General features: G+C 39.5%; 1 protein-coding gene across 1 annotated transcript in view; it reads left to right on the top strand.

Annotated features, from left to right (window-relative positions):
- Positions 1–321: 321 nt before the first annotated feature.
- Positions 322–11960, top strand: part of COL8A1 (collagen type VIII alpha 1 chain) — an 88859-nt gene continuing 77220 nt past the window's right edge. Inside the window, exon 1 of the mRNA XM_084224121.1 lies at positions 322–407. The gene's annotated coding sequence lies outside the window, so the exon portion shown is untranslated. The remainder of the gene's footprint in view (positions 408–11960) is intronic.

Genomic DNA, 11960 nt, shown 5'->3' with positions numbered 1-11960 from the left:
GTAGTATTGTAACTGCAACTGTAATAATTCAGAGATTCAGATTTAGAAAAATAAATACAGTAGAAAGTCTTCAGTTAACTACAGATTTACAGAAAAATAAACAAAAAAAACAAAAACAAAACAAAACAAAAAAACCTCCAGCAAATAAATCCAACACAATTTTTCATGTATATGCCATCCAGCTTGCTTTTCCTCCCTCTCTCTGTCCCCAAAGAGCAAAAACCTCTACGATGCCTTCTGAAGGCTGTCTGCCTGCTATCTTCACTGCCCACCTACCGTAGGGAGCAGCTCCTCCCACCTGCACATAAAAGCCAAGTGCATGCTACCAGCAGCAGATCAGAGCACTTTCTCAGTCCTTCACTGTTTTGAGCCAGTGATCTTCTCTCCTTGGATCTTGTGTACTCAAGGTAAGATTACTGCTACTTCAGGTTTCTGTTCTAACCAGCTATTGTGAGGAAGTCTGAATGTGAACTCGAGCACTGCCTTGCTGGGTGGTGCTGGCTTCTCTTCCCCCCCCCCTCCCCCCCGCCTTTTTTTTTTTTTTTTTTTCAGATGTAGTGTCATCTGACATTTAAGTCAGTAACAGTCTGTTGTTTTAGCAGAGAAATAAAAACAGAACTTGCTGGGAAACACTGTGGCTGAGAAAAGGTCTTCTCTCCTTTTCCGATGGATTTTGAAGAGATTAGTATACCCAGACCAATTATAGCGATTTATTATCCCTCTTAATAGTCTCCTTTGTAGTCCAGTCAAGTTATGAAAAAAAAAAAATGACTGTAAAGCTTCCTTAACTTCTGTTTGAGAAAAAAGAAAGTGTTTACTGTTAATTTAAGGAAGGAACTGGGTTTTATTGCTAATGTCACTGACTAGCCAGATTGTCTCAATCTTGGGACTGAAGTGCATCTTCACAGGTTTCATTGCCTTTAAAAAAGGTGTGATGGAACTTAAACCCTCATAGAAGCACAGTAATAAGACTGATGGAATTCATTATCTTGTACCAAATATACTTTAAGTAGATATTTTACAAGCAAAGTCCTGTTTCTTGGAACAACAGACCTTGTGTCTCTATGAAACTTTTAGATCAGCTTGTTTATACTTTTCTGCAGTTTTCCTACACAGGCATTTCTAGCATTAGAGGAAGGAATAGTTAAGTGCCTCAGAGACAGCTACTAAACAGTTAAAACATTTAAAAGTGGTTTCAAAACTATATTTGCATTCCCATCCATGCATCTGTCCATCCTCACAGAGATTAATCTATTAATGATCAGTAGCAGTTTTTCACATTGCGTGAGTCAGTGCACTTTTAGCACACACAGTCACCTGTTTAAAGAAATTCCATCACAGAAATCCTAATCCTACAATGCCTCTCTCTAGTGCTCAGAGAGGAGGGAAAGCATGAGCTTCTAGAAGCAGCAGTTAATGCTGTCTGTAAATACAAAGATACAGTCTTCAGTTAAATAGCAGTATTTTCTTCTTAGTTCTCTTTCTAAACTGAGTCCTTTTTGGTCTTTCACAAATAGAAAGTCTTCTCTAGAAAAGAATTATGTGATATATAACTGTATTCACATTAGCTGCAATATTTTAAGTTATAGTACTGTATAAAAGCAGAAATCTGCTCCAAGTACCCTTTTCTGCCTACTGTATCTAAGATTTTTTCTGATTTTATATGTTAACTATTCTAACTAGTGGGGAAAGAAAAACACTGCCTTCAGCTACTTGCCTGCAAGATTACATAAGTATGTTTAAAAAAAACCCAAACAGCAAAAATCCAAAACCCAAATAAATTGAACTATTCAAAAAACAAAGTACAGTGTTTTCTACAGCAAACTTACAGTAAAACTATTTTTGCTATCCAGGTAATTAATGTACATTGCCCATAGAAGACAGGAAGGGAGCCCAATGATTTTCCTCATAACTGGCATTAACTCTGAGCTACAAAATTTTATTTCATAGTTAACATGTGACTTCTACAGCAAACCTCCCCTTTCCAAAAACATCCCTGTTGTAAAACACAGATATGTGATTTTAAGTTCAATGCACACAGAATTTAGGTCTACAGTGTGGCAGTAAAGCCTGATTTTTTCATACAGAATTTTACTCTACCAAATAAATCAAAATTTTTAATAGAGCAAATTTCATGGAAAAAAAAATGCATTTGCCACAGGAAATGTGTATGTAGCAAAATACCTTTTATTAAAGCCTGCTGTGAAATGTAATGTTTTGGCATTTGAAAAATGGATTGCAGGACATATTAAGAAAACTTTATTCAAAGGAATGCATCTAATTTAGATCAGAATCTGCTCTGAGCAGTTTCTCTCAGGCTGAGTAGATAATTCTGCTTAGCATCACTTTGCAGCAAGGGATGAAGGAAAACTTCACCCAGCAGGTGTCCAAGAGAACTCAGATGTCTAGGAATGCATTTATTGACCTCTGTGCTCATCTGAAACTCCTTTTTACAAGATCAAAGCACACTGATATTAAAATAAAAGTACTGTTTAAAGTAATGCTACAACCTGAATTAAGGAAAAAAAAAAAAAAAAAGGGAACCACCAGGAGAGTAAAAAATTCAGATTTTTGGAATAATGATCATAACATTTAAAAATAATAAAGGTAAAGACACTATATTAATATTTTCAGCCAAAGACCAGTTAAGTGTTAAGCAGGAATGCTAAGTCACTTCTACTGTCAGTTATGCTTAGGTTTTTAGGTGTTTATTTAGGGCAGTAATATCTACTTAATCCACTAGTGTAACTCCCAGTGCTAGTCTAGTCCTAGTCTAAAGTGCTAGACTAGATACATAGAAACAGAGGATAAACATATCACTCTCTGCTTATCTATGCATAGTTCTGCCACTGCCACTGCTTGGGAGAAATTCTTACCTTCAGGAATTTATTTTCACACCTCTCTTTAGGGAGAGATTATGTTTTCCTCTGGCCCTGCTGTCACTAAATATATAAATTATTTTACTCAAGGTCACACTGAAAATTAATGGAAGAATGCCAGATTTAGCTCCTCTGGTTTCCAGGACAGCACTAATCACACACTTCATTTTGTATTCCATCCTTATAAAGTCCACCCCTTTGTACCTTCTCTGTCTTTGCATGATTCCTTAGGGCTGAACATCAGGGAGAGTTCTAGTGACAAATCTTGAGAGAGGTAATTTACCCCTAACACTTTCAAAATTCCTGTGAAACCCTTTACAGGGTTTACAAATAAATCATTCTTGAAGGGTGTAAATAAACAATCAAACAAATAAGCAAATGCTCATCTCTTTCTTACACTCTGTGGTTAAAGGAGACCAGCCCAGTCTTGGCAGGCTGAGGAAGCAGAGATCCACTGCAATGGACCAGAAATCACAGATAACACCTGCCCATAGAACTCAGCCTTGGTAACTCAGCAGCAGTAAAGAGCTCAAAGAGAAGCTCATAGGGCTTAAGCAAAATTATTGAAAGGATCTTGTAGGGGACATTGATATCAATCTTCCTTTCTTTTTCCCTTCTATAAACATACAGGATATAATTTCATACCCATTCAAACAAACAAGCAAACAGACAAAAACCAAAGGCCTAATTACCAGCTTTGTCCTATCCCTGTAGTTTTCAGCCCTTAAGTTAATTTATTACGGTACAGGTTCATAGTTGCTCCTATGGCCTTGCAAGTACTGAATTTCAAAAAAAACCTCAAAGCCAACAAAACCAAACCAAAACTAAATAAACAAAAAATGCACCTTACCCAACAAATTCCAGTGCTCAATTTCCAGAGTTATTACCCTAGCAATAGAGGCCTTCTCTCTTACTCTTTTAACTTAAAAATTATTGCTAAGCATGCATTGTTCATAGAGAAAGTTGTGAACATGTGACAGGTAACTGGAGGACTAGAAAATGAAACCATTAATGGTCATCTCACTATCTGCCACAGAAGACAATTTTTATACATCTATGAGCATATCTGCATGGCAGAATTTTCTGCCCCCTTATTCTGTGTCTTGCTATGTATTTCAGGGGAGGTAAGATTAAGGTTTATCTCTTAAGCTTAAATATATTCCTATACTTTCTCTGACTTCTTCTGCCTTCCAGTTATTGTAGGCTGTAGTTTCTTTCCTTCTACAGGGAGATAATTTTTAATTTACACTAATGTCATATTCCTAAAAGAGCAATGGTTTAGTGGAGGCAATGTAGTGAGGAACAAGACAATTCAAAAACATTAGAGGTGGTGTGTTCTGCCTGTTAAAAAAACTAGCAAATATCTGTACTTAACTGTACAAATGTTCTTTATTTTTGCCACTTACACTTTCTAGAGTTTTGTGCAAGTGTTGTTGCCTTTTTTATGGCTTTCCCTCTGCAAACAGAAATCCCAGAAAAAGTTGTGGATCTGTGTATATATATATATATGTTAAAAAAGATAATGATGACTCCTGGTTCTGAAGCCGTTTTGTGGGTCTTGAGCAATAACTATGCCTATTCCCTGTAGTCACCAGCAAACAATAATGCTTGCTCTCCTTGCACTCCTGAGATGGTGGATGGGTTTCTGTAATTGTCTTGATGTGCAATGAATTTAACGTCTCATAATTGCACTACAGGGAGTTAATACCACTATGAAGTCTTGGGACATCTTTAGGTGATTAAAACTTCATGCAAGTCCAAATTTTATAGCAAAAGCAAGATAACTGTAAGTTTGTCGCTTATGAACGGCAGATGAAACTGTATAGGGGTGAGTGACATTACATGGACCCTTTTCAGAATGCAGTAAAAATCAGTGGCCTCCCTTGGTTATAAAAAACATGTAAAGCAGCCCTATGAGAGTGTTTATCAGTACCCTCTGCTGGCTACAAAGCCCAGGCCAGACGAGCAGCTGTGTTTGCAGAGGCGAAGGTCTGAATTTCTATTCTCAGTGCTGTGAGCCGGTGATGAACTGATGACTGTGGTGTCTGTGCACATCTGTGTACGTCATTCTTTATTGGGATCTCAACAACAACCACACTAACTTCAACATGAGGGCACTCAAAAATAATAGGGACTGCCTGGTAGGTAAGAAATTTTCCACTTTGGATTTGGAAGCATGCCAACAGCTATGCCATTCATAATCCTACACAACTAGGGCATCCTTCTGTTCTGCATCTTATGCACACCTTGCTTTTTCCACCTCTTCAAGAAAAATGTGTGTGTGTGCTCATTACACTCATTTTAGAGACATCTGGGCAGTTAGCACAAATATTCTTGGCAATCCTGAAGTGTGACACTCCAGAATGACAGCTTCTGAGAACTCCACATTTGCAAGTAAGAAGTAAACAGTACCAAAAAGAACACTCTAACCTTAAAAAAAAAAAAAAAACCAACAAAGAAAGAAACAAAACCAAACCAAAAAAACAACAAAGCAAAACTAACAAAAACTGCACCTCAAAACAAAATAGAAAAAGAACTTAACTACTACTTCTTCGTTCCTCTAGGACAAGGCCTATATAACCTGGTTACACAACTGGAGAAACAGGTCATAAAGGTCATAAATTTTATGCAGTCACTTTGAAATAAAGCTTAAATGAAAAAAAAAAAAAAGTACTGCAACCTTAAGAAAAAGTTTTTGTTTTAAAAAAATATCCACGGCACTAAAAATCACAAACTCCTGGATCAGCTATGTCACTTTACTTCAGCTCCTAGGAATCTATAATGGCAATATATAGGATACATAAAACCTATCCCATTAAAGGGAGAATGAGGCAAAACTAACAGCTTGACATAGTAGATATCACAGGTATATTAAAAACCAGAACTTTGAAACATCTGCAGCATATGTTTCCCGCTAACTAAAAAAGCAACCACTCTTTCCAGACCAACATTCTTCACTCTGAAAGTAAGAGGTTGACAGTAGCACACTGTGGATTTGCATAGGGAACTCCAACCAAAGCATTTGACCATTTTTGCAACAGAAAATTCTGGAAAGTAAAACAAATTTCTAACAAAACCCACTCTTATTATATGAAGCAACAACACATGTATGTAATACATATTTTCTGGAATGGAGATGCTTACTTTGCCTCTCACTCAACATAGTTTTTCAAAGGGACAGAATGGAAGGTGGCACAGCCCCAGGGACACACAAACCAAAGATAATCAATTTACCACTAAAGGAATCTAGCAGTTAAGTCTGCTTATGCCAGCATATAACCCACCTCTGCTCTGCCCTTCCATTCTTCCCAGCACACATGGAGTTCCAGTGAATGGATAGGATCAGAACAAGAGTCTTTATGTAGCTTGGAGAACAGAAATTCTCTTTCAGCTTGCCTTAAAGAATAGCAGCAACAACAACAACAAAAAAGGGCTCAGATATTTCCTAGTATTTCTTTTTAAATTAAGTGGGTGATCTTAGTTAACTCTCAGTTGATGGATATTAATGTAAAACACAACTGGGATCCTTGTTGGCAGATTTCAGCAAAAAGTCAAGAGGTAGTTGCTTTAGGTCAAAGCTGAGCAATAAAAGCAGGTGTGTGAGGAAAGTGTGTGTTGCCAGCATTAATAGATCTGCCACCTTCGCTATAGATGAAAAGCAAATAAGCAAAGAGCAGTTAAGGAAGTATATCTCATAAGCACTAGCATTCGCACAAAACACATTTTAGAAAATGAAGGGGGTAAAAAAAGACAACATTCGGTACTTATTTTCTTTCAGTCAGTGGCTTGAATCGAATTTACCATAGTAGCACGTCACATTGTTTGCTGCAGAAAAATGCAAAGCTTAGACCTTTAGGAGTTAGTCTCTTGTGCTTTACTGATTCCAAAAATGTCAGTGCTTGTCAAAGTGTTTTTGAAATAAAACCAAAACCATGTTAATAAAATGAACTTTCCAAGACAATGCTGGCCAAAACTGATTCTTAGATTTCTTTTCAGTAATAAACTGCCTCTGTGGTTGCTGAGTTGATAGGGAAAAGGATTTAAAGAATCAAAGCCAAGTTCTCAAGTTCTGGTTAACTCTGGGTTAAAAAAAAAAAAAGCCACCACTGAAACAGAACACAAGCCCTACAGTAAATGGACAGACTTTTGCTGAAGGTGGACAGAGCTTAGCAAAATCTAGCTATGCTTTCAAAAATGGCTGTAATTATTAGCAGGCTCTAGTTGAAGATATTCCAGGACTGCAGCATTCATTGTAGGTACACCTTGTGATATGCTGCTGTAGGCTACTGGACAAGCCTCAGTACTTTATTTAATATGTAATCACAGGCTGAATGTTAGTTCAGAACAGCTACTATGCTTGTTTATTAATTCCCTAAGTGAATTAACGACTGGAAGGATTCTGTCCCATCTTATCCCAACCTAATGGATGAATAGCTCAAAAATATGCTGCATTGAAGGCTGAAGGTGTTCATGATGAGCTGAGGTCCTGCTGTGCACACAAGCTGTTTGCAAAGCCAGGCAGTGATAGCTCTGGACTCTTCTGCTCTATGTTCCTATTGGTGCAGATGCAGCAGCAGTTCCTGTCTTCCACAGAAGAAACTGGTGCCATAGTTGGACATTCTGTGTCTGTTAGAGGAATTCCTGCTCTCCTCCACTTCAGCCACCCTATCTAAATTTAGGACGTCTATGCACTACAGTCCAAGCTGCTACTGCAAGGATTTTTATATTTTTTTTAGTTTTTATGCTTAGGAACTCCGACAGACTATTATTATCTTTTGGATATCTGAGCATAACTTAGTACATCAGGAAACATGGAAGACATTACAGGATTGTTCCCTAAGCTTGCAATACTAGTCTTAGCTAAAAACATTGTTCATACAGAAAACTGTATATTTAACAGTTGTCATACTTGATGAAAGAGTAATTTACGGGAGTAATTTTTTTTTTAAATGCACTGGTATACAATTATCAGATGGCTTTTAAATTGTAATTTAAAGGAAATCCATTTGTCTCAGGTATGTTTTGTAATGTCGCCTTCATTCCATTTCGATTTTAGATTGTTCTTAAGCAGCTAGCTCCAAATACTCAGTGTTTAAAATCCAAGAAGTGGTGGTTAGTTCTGGCCTGTGATTCTTATGGAATATTTCTATTCCACAGTCAGGATGAGATAGCTCTTTGATTCAAATTTCAAGAATAAAAACTGCCTTCCACTGAGTTCAGAATTCACTTACAATGAATATTTTATATTATTTTTCTAAATGCCCTATTTTCAACATCACATCTCTCACTTCTATGCTAAGCCCTGTCAAGAGGTCAACACAAAAAGACTGACAAGCAAAATAAATTAATTTTGTGATTGCTCAAAGGCACTTTCTCTGCTACATGTGCTTTGTACTTTTACTAACTGCTTATCTCATGAAAATAACTATTTTAAAAATAAGTAAATAGAAGCCTATTATATTTTCAATGCTCCCCTTGTCAAGCACATTTCAAGAGCTAGAATTTTAGCTTGGACATTCACAACATACACACAACTTTATACTTCAAAACAATGATTGCAGCTGAGACTGAGAGCTGCTCCTGCAATTCCCCCCAAACCTGAAGGACACTGAGGAACTAACATGGCACTTTCTGGGGGTACTCAGCATGACAGACCTCAGCTCAAGGTGCAGCAACCCTTCCTTCCTGGCTTCTCCCTCTCTGCCACCAGACATGATGAGGAGAAATATTTTTGCTCTCTCAACTGCCTGTAAGTTGAGAGAGCTTCAGGAAAACATGAAATGTTGTACCTAATGCCCAAAAGCTATCAAGATAGCCGGAGTTTGTGTTTGCATTCTGTGCACTCTGCGTTCTTTGTGTCCACTATCAGCGGGCATCCGTCTTCCCAAGCTTTGTTAACCTCGCCCCAGGTCTAAGACGACAGAAGCATGTGAAGGCCTAAACTTTAACATCAAAGCCTAAACCTTAACAAGGCAATTCTACCAACAAGTAATTAGTTTTTCTACCCCCAGCTATCACTTAGAGCTTGCTTGTTAGCTGCTCTCTGTTTTGTGGATTAAATCTCCCTTCTTCTTGATTAGGCTTGAAAGTACACAAAGATCCAGCATTAAAGATCATCCTTTCTTAAGAAAATTTTACGTATCCCATACTTTCCGACAAGCGGATTGCATTTAGCGACAATTGAGTTGTAAAGATGTTGTAGTCTACTCTAAAACAAAACCAAACCAGAGGGCACCCTGAGGCCTCCACCCTGCTCCATGGCCATTACCTGCTGATGGCACGGTCCTAAGGAAAGCTGCCATGGCCTGGCAGGGTGGTGACAGCTCGCCCTCACCAGGCTGGGGAGACATCTCACCTGAGCAGGCTGTGGTGAGGGCAGGGCCAGCCCAGGCATGGCCCTGGCTCAGGGCTCCTGTCCCCCTCTCCCCGAAGCGCCTCTCCGCTCCCGGCGGGTTGTGGCTCCTTCACGCTCCAACATCAGCGCCATTTCTGAAGAGGGGCAGTCAGAAAACTCATTTACAAGGTGCGCCTCCCATTCCCAAAGGAGAGACAAGGGTTGAGGAGAGCAGAAACTCCCCACAGCCCAGCCAGCTGAGGAGCATTTATGGAAACACTCAATGCATTTGAGGTTTCTTGGGTTTCGGAGATACAGCCCCGGGGCTTGGCTGCTGCTGCTGCGTGCCAGCCCTGGGTGCCCCTTGGAGAAGGATCATTAGCTCACACAGCTGCTGACAGTGCTGGAAGGCCAAAAATTAAGGGAGCTGCGGGGGGAGGGGGTGGGCTCCACTCTCAGCTGGAAGGAATATGTCACATCATGTGAGGGAAGGCTGCTCAGAAGGAGAAGGAAGGCTGCTCCAGCACACACTTCAGGAGGTTCAGGACCTTTCAGATTTCCACATCTGGAGGCAAAACTGAAACTGCTGTAAGTTAAAGGGAAAAAAGAAAAAAAAAAAAAAGAAGGAAAAAAAATAGGGAAGTAAAATAAGGTCCATTTTAAAGTTAATGTTCTTGGATCTTAAAATCCAAAAACCCACCTGCAAAAGATACTACTGTATATGGTATCTAGTGTAAGAGTAACCAGTCCTATAGAGTTGAAATTCTAAACCCTCAGAACTCTCCCAAAAAATACCAAACACTTCGGTGGGATGTGAGGAAAGAAATATCATGTGAGGAAAGAAAATGATAAAACTACTGTACTCGACAGGCAGGGAGTTCAGAAGGCAAACAGCTGAATGGAACAGCTTCATCATATCTTTAGAATGTATTTTCCTGGCACTGCTTTGTTCAGCACAAAGGTTTTTAAGGCTGAGTTCTTTTGATCTGTATGTTACACCCGCTAGCATGGTGAAGTCCTGACTCATGATCAAGGGTTCGAGACAAACAAAAAGCAGCAGCTCCTGAACTTCAAGGCTTGTAAATTGTACACAGAGGAAAACTGACTCCTGGACTCCTGCTCCAGTCACTTTAACACAGTCCTGTTTACACAGATGATTGGTATGTCTGGAAAGACACTGTGCAACAAATGCTTCACCTCCCTTTCCTGGCTTCAGAAGCATCCAAGAACCTCACACACAGCAGGTTAATAAATTTATTCTTACAAGCACCCTGGCAACATCACTCTCATTTTAGAGGAAATTGAGGCACAGAGAAAGTTGCTGGTGTAACATTTCAGGAGATTGCTCCTGGCCAGATTCTCAAGTGTCTTCCCATCATGATGAGAGCTAGATGGAGAGTTTGATCCCATCTGAGCACCTCAATGAGAACCAGATTTTCATGAGTGATCAGCACCCAGTAGCTCTCACAATGACACTTGCAGACAGATTTTCTAAGTTCCTTTGATCATCTGTCCACTGCCTCAGTGGAGGCAGACAGCTTTTGAAAAATCTGACCCTGTTTGTGGGTGCTGGGCACTTCTCAAAATTCTTGCTTAAGTGACCTGGCCAAGCATGCAGACTAAAATCTGAGCAGAACCATTTTGCCTAATTCCTAGGCCAGTGATTAAACCACAAGTGTATTCTTCCATCTGCAGGAGAGAAGGAATAGACACTAGTTGAGGCAGCAATCAAAATGCAAAACAGCTGCCAGTATCTGTGCCTGCCAAGAAAAATGCCCGGATACTTGTGGGCAAACCAGACAGCCACATTTTGGTACTTTCCTGAGAAAGAATTATTTCTAGTAGCAGTGCCAGAGTCTGGCAACCTGTTTTATGCTCTTTCCAGATGTACGTCTTTCTTTCTGGGCTAAAACCTTTGTGAACATGCCCCCATAACAGGCACACCCTCCCCACTCTTCAGAAAAAACAGCAGCTATCCAAATACTGTCCTGTCTCCACTGTTCTCAGACAGCCGGCACGCTTGGGCAAGACAACACTATTTTGTGTAACGATATTAAGAAGCAGTGATCGTGTCAGTGAAGATTCTTGTTTTCATTGAATATTTCATTCATTTTTGAACATAAGCAACCACTTAGATGCAGAGAAGGAAACACATGCTATTCTTGGCCGGACTTTACCTCTGTGGGAAGTAGCAGCCTCCTTAAAGCAGCCTCTGTACACTGTTATGATTTAGCTACATTTATGATTGTCCTGAACCTCAAGCAAGGACCTGAGTACCTGAGAATGTAAATATGTGCAAAACCCCCACGGAGCCTCTATTTTATGCCCTGTTTGTGCGGGGTCCATTTGCAAATTACAATTTCCAAAGCCATGAGCTAATGGCTAACTTCAAACTTCTTCTTCAAACTATGTTCATTCACCTGCCAATTGAGATGCTGCTCTCTGTGTCGCTCAGCAGCAGCTTGTTGGACTGTCTATCACAGGACTCCATGTCAGAATCCAGCTTTCATTAAATGTTCTCTGTCTTGCCTCTGTCCCCAGCTTTCAGACCACCTCCCAAGTAAGTATTTGACTAGTCAGGCAATATGAAGATAAGGCACCCAGTATACTCTAAAGGAACACAGATATCACATGGTAACATATTGAATGAAAATGTTTACAGAAAAATAGTTTTGTAAAACAGCTCAGACTAAGTTGTTGCTGAATGTTGAGCTCAAGCTTCAAGCTATATAAGCCAAAAAATGCAG

The sequence above is a fragment of the Fringilla coelebs genome (genome assembly GCF_963513975.1).
Source record: "Fringilla coelebs genome assembly, chromosome: 2".
Classification (NCBI taxonomy): domain Eukaryota; kingdom Metazoa; phylum Chordata; class Aves; order Passeriformes; family Fringillidae; genus Fringilla; species Fringilla coelebs.
Note: the sequence above shows the minus strand (reverse complement) of the source record. Positions and strands in the feature narration are given on the sequence as shown.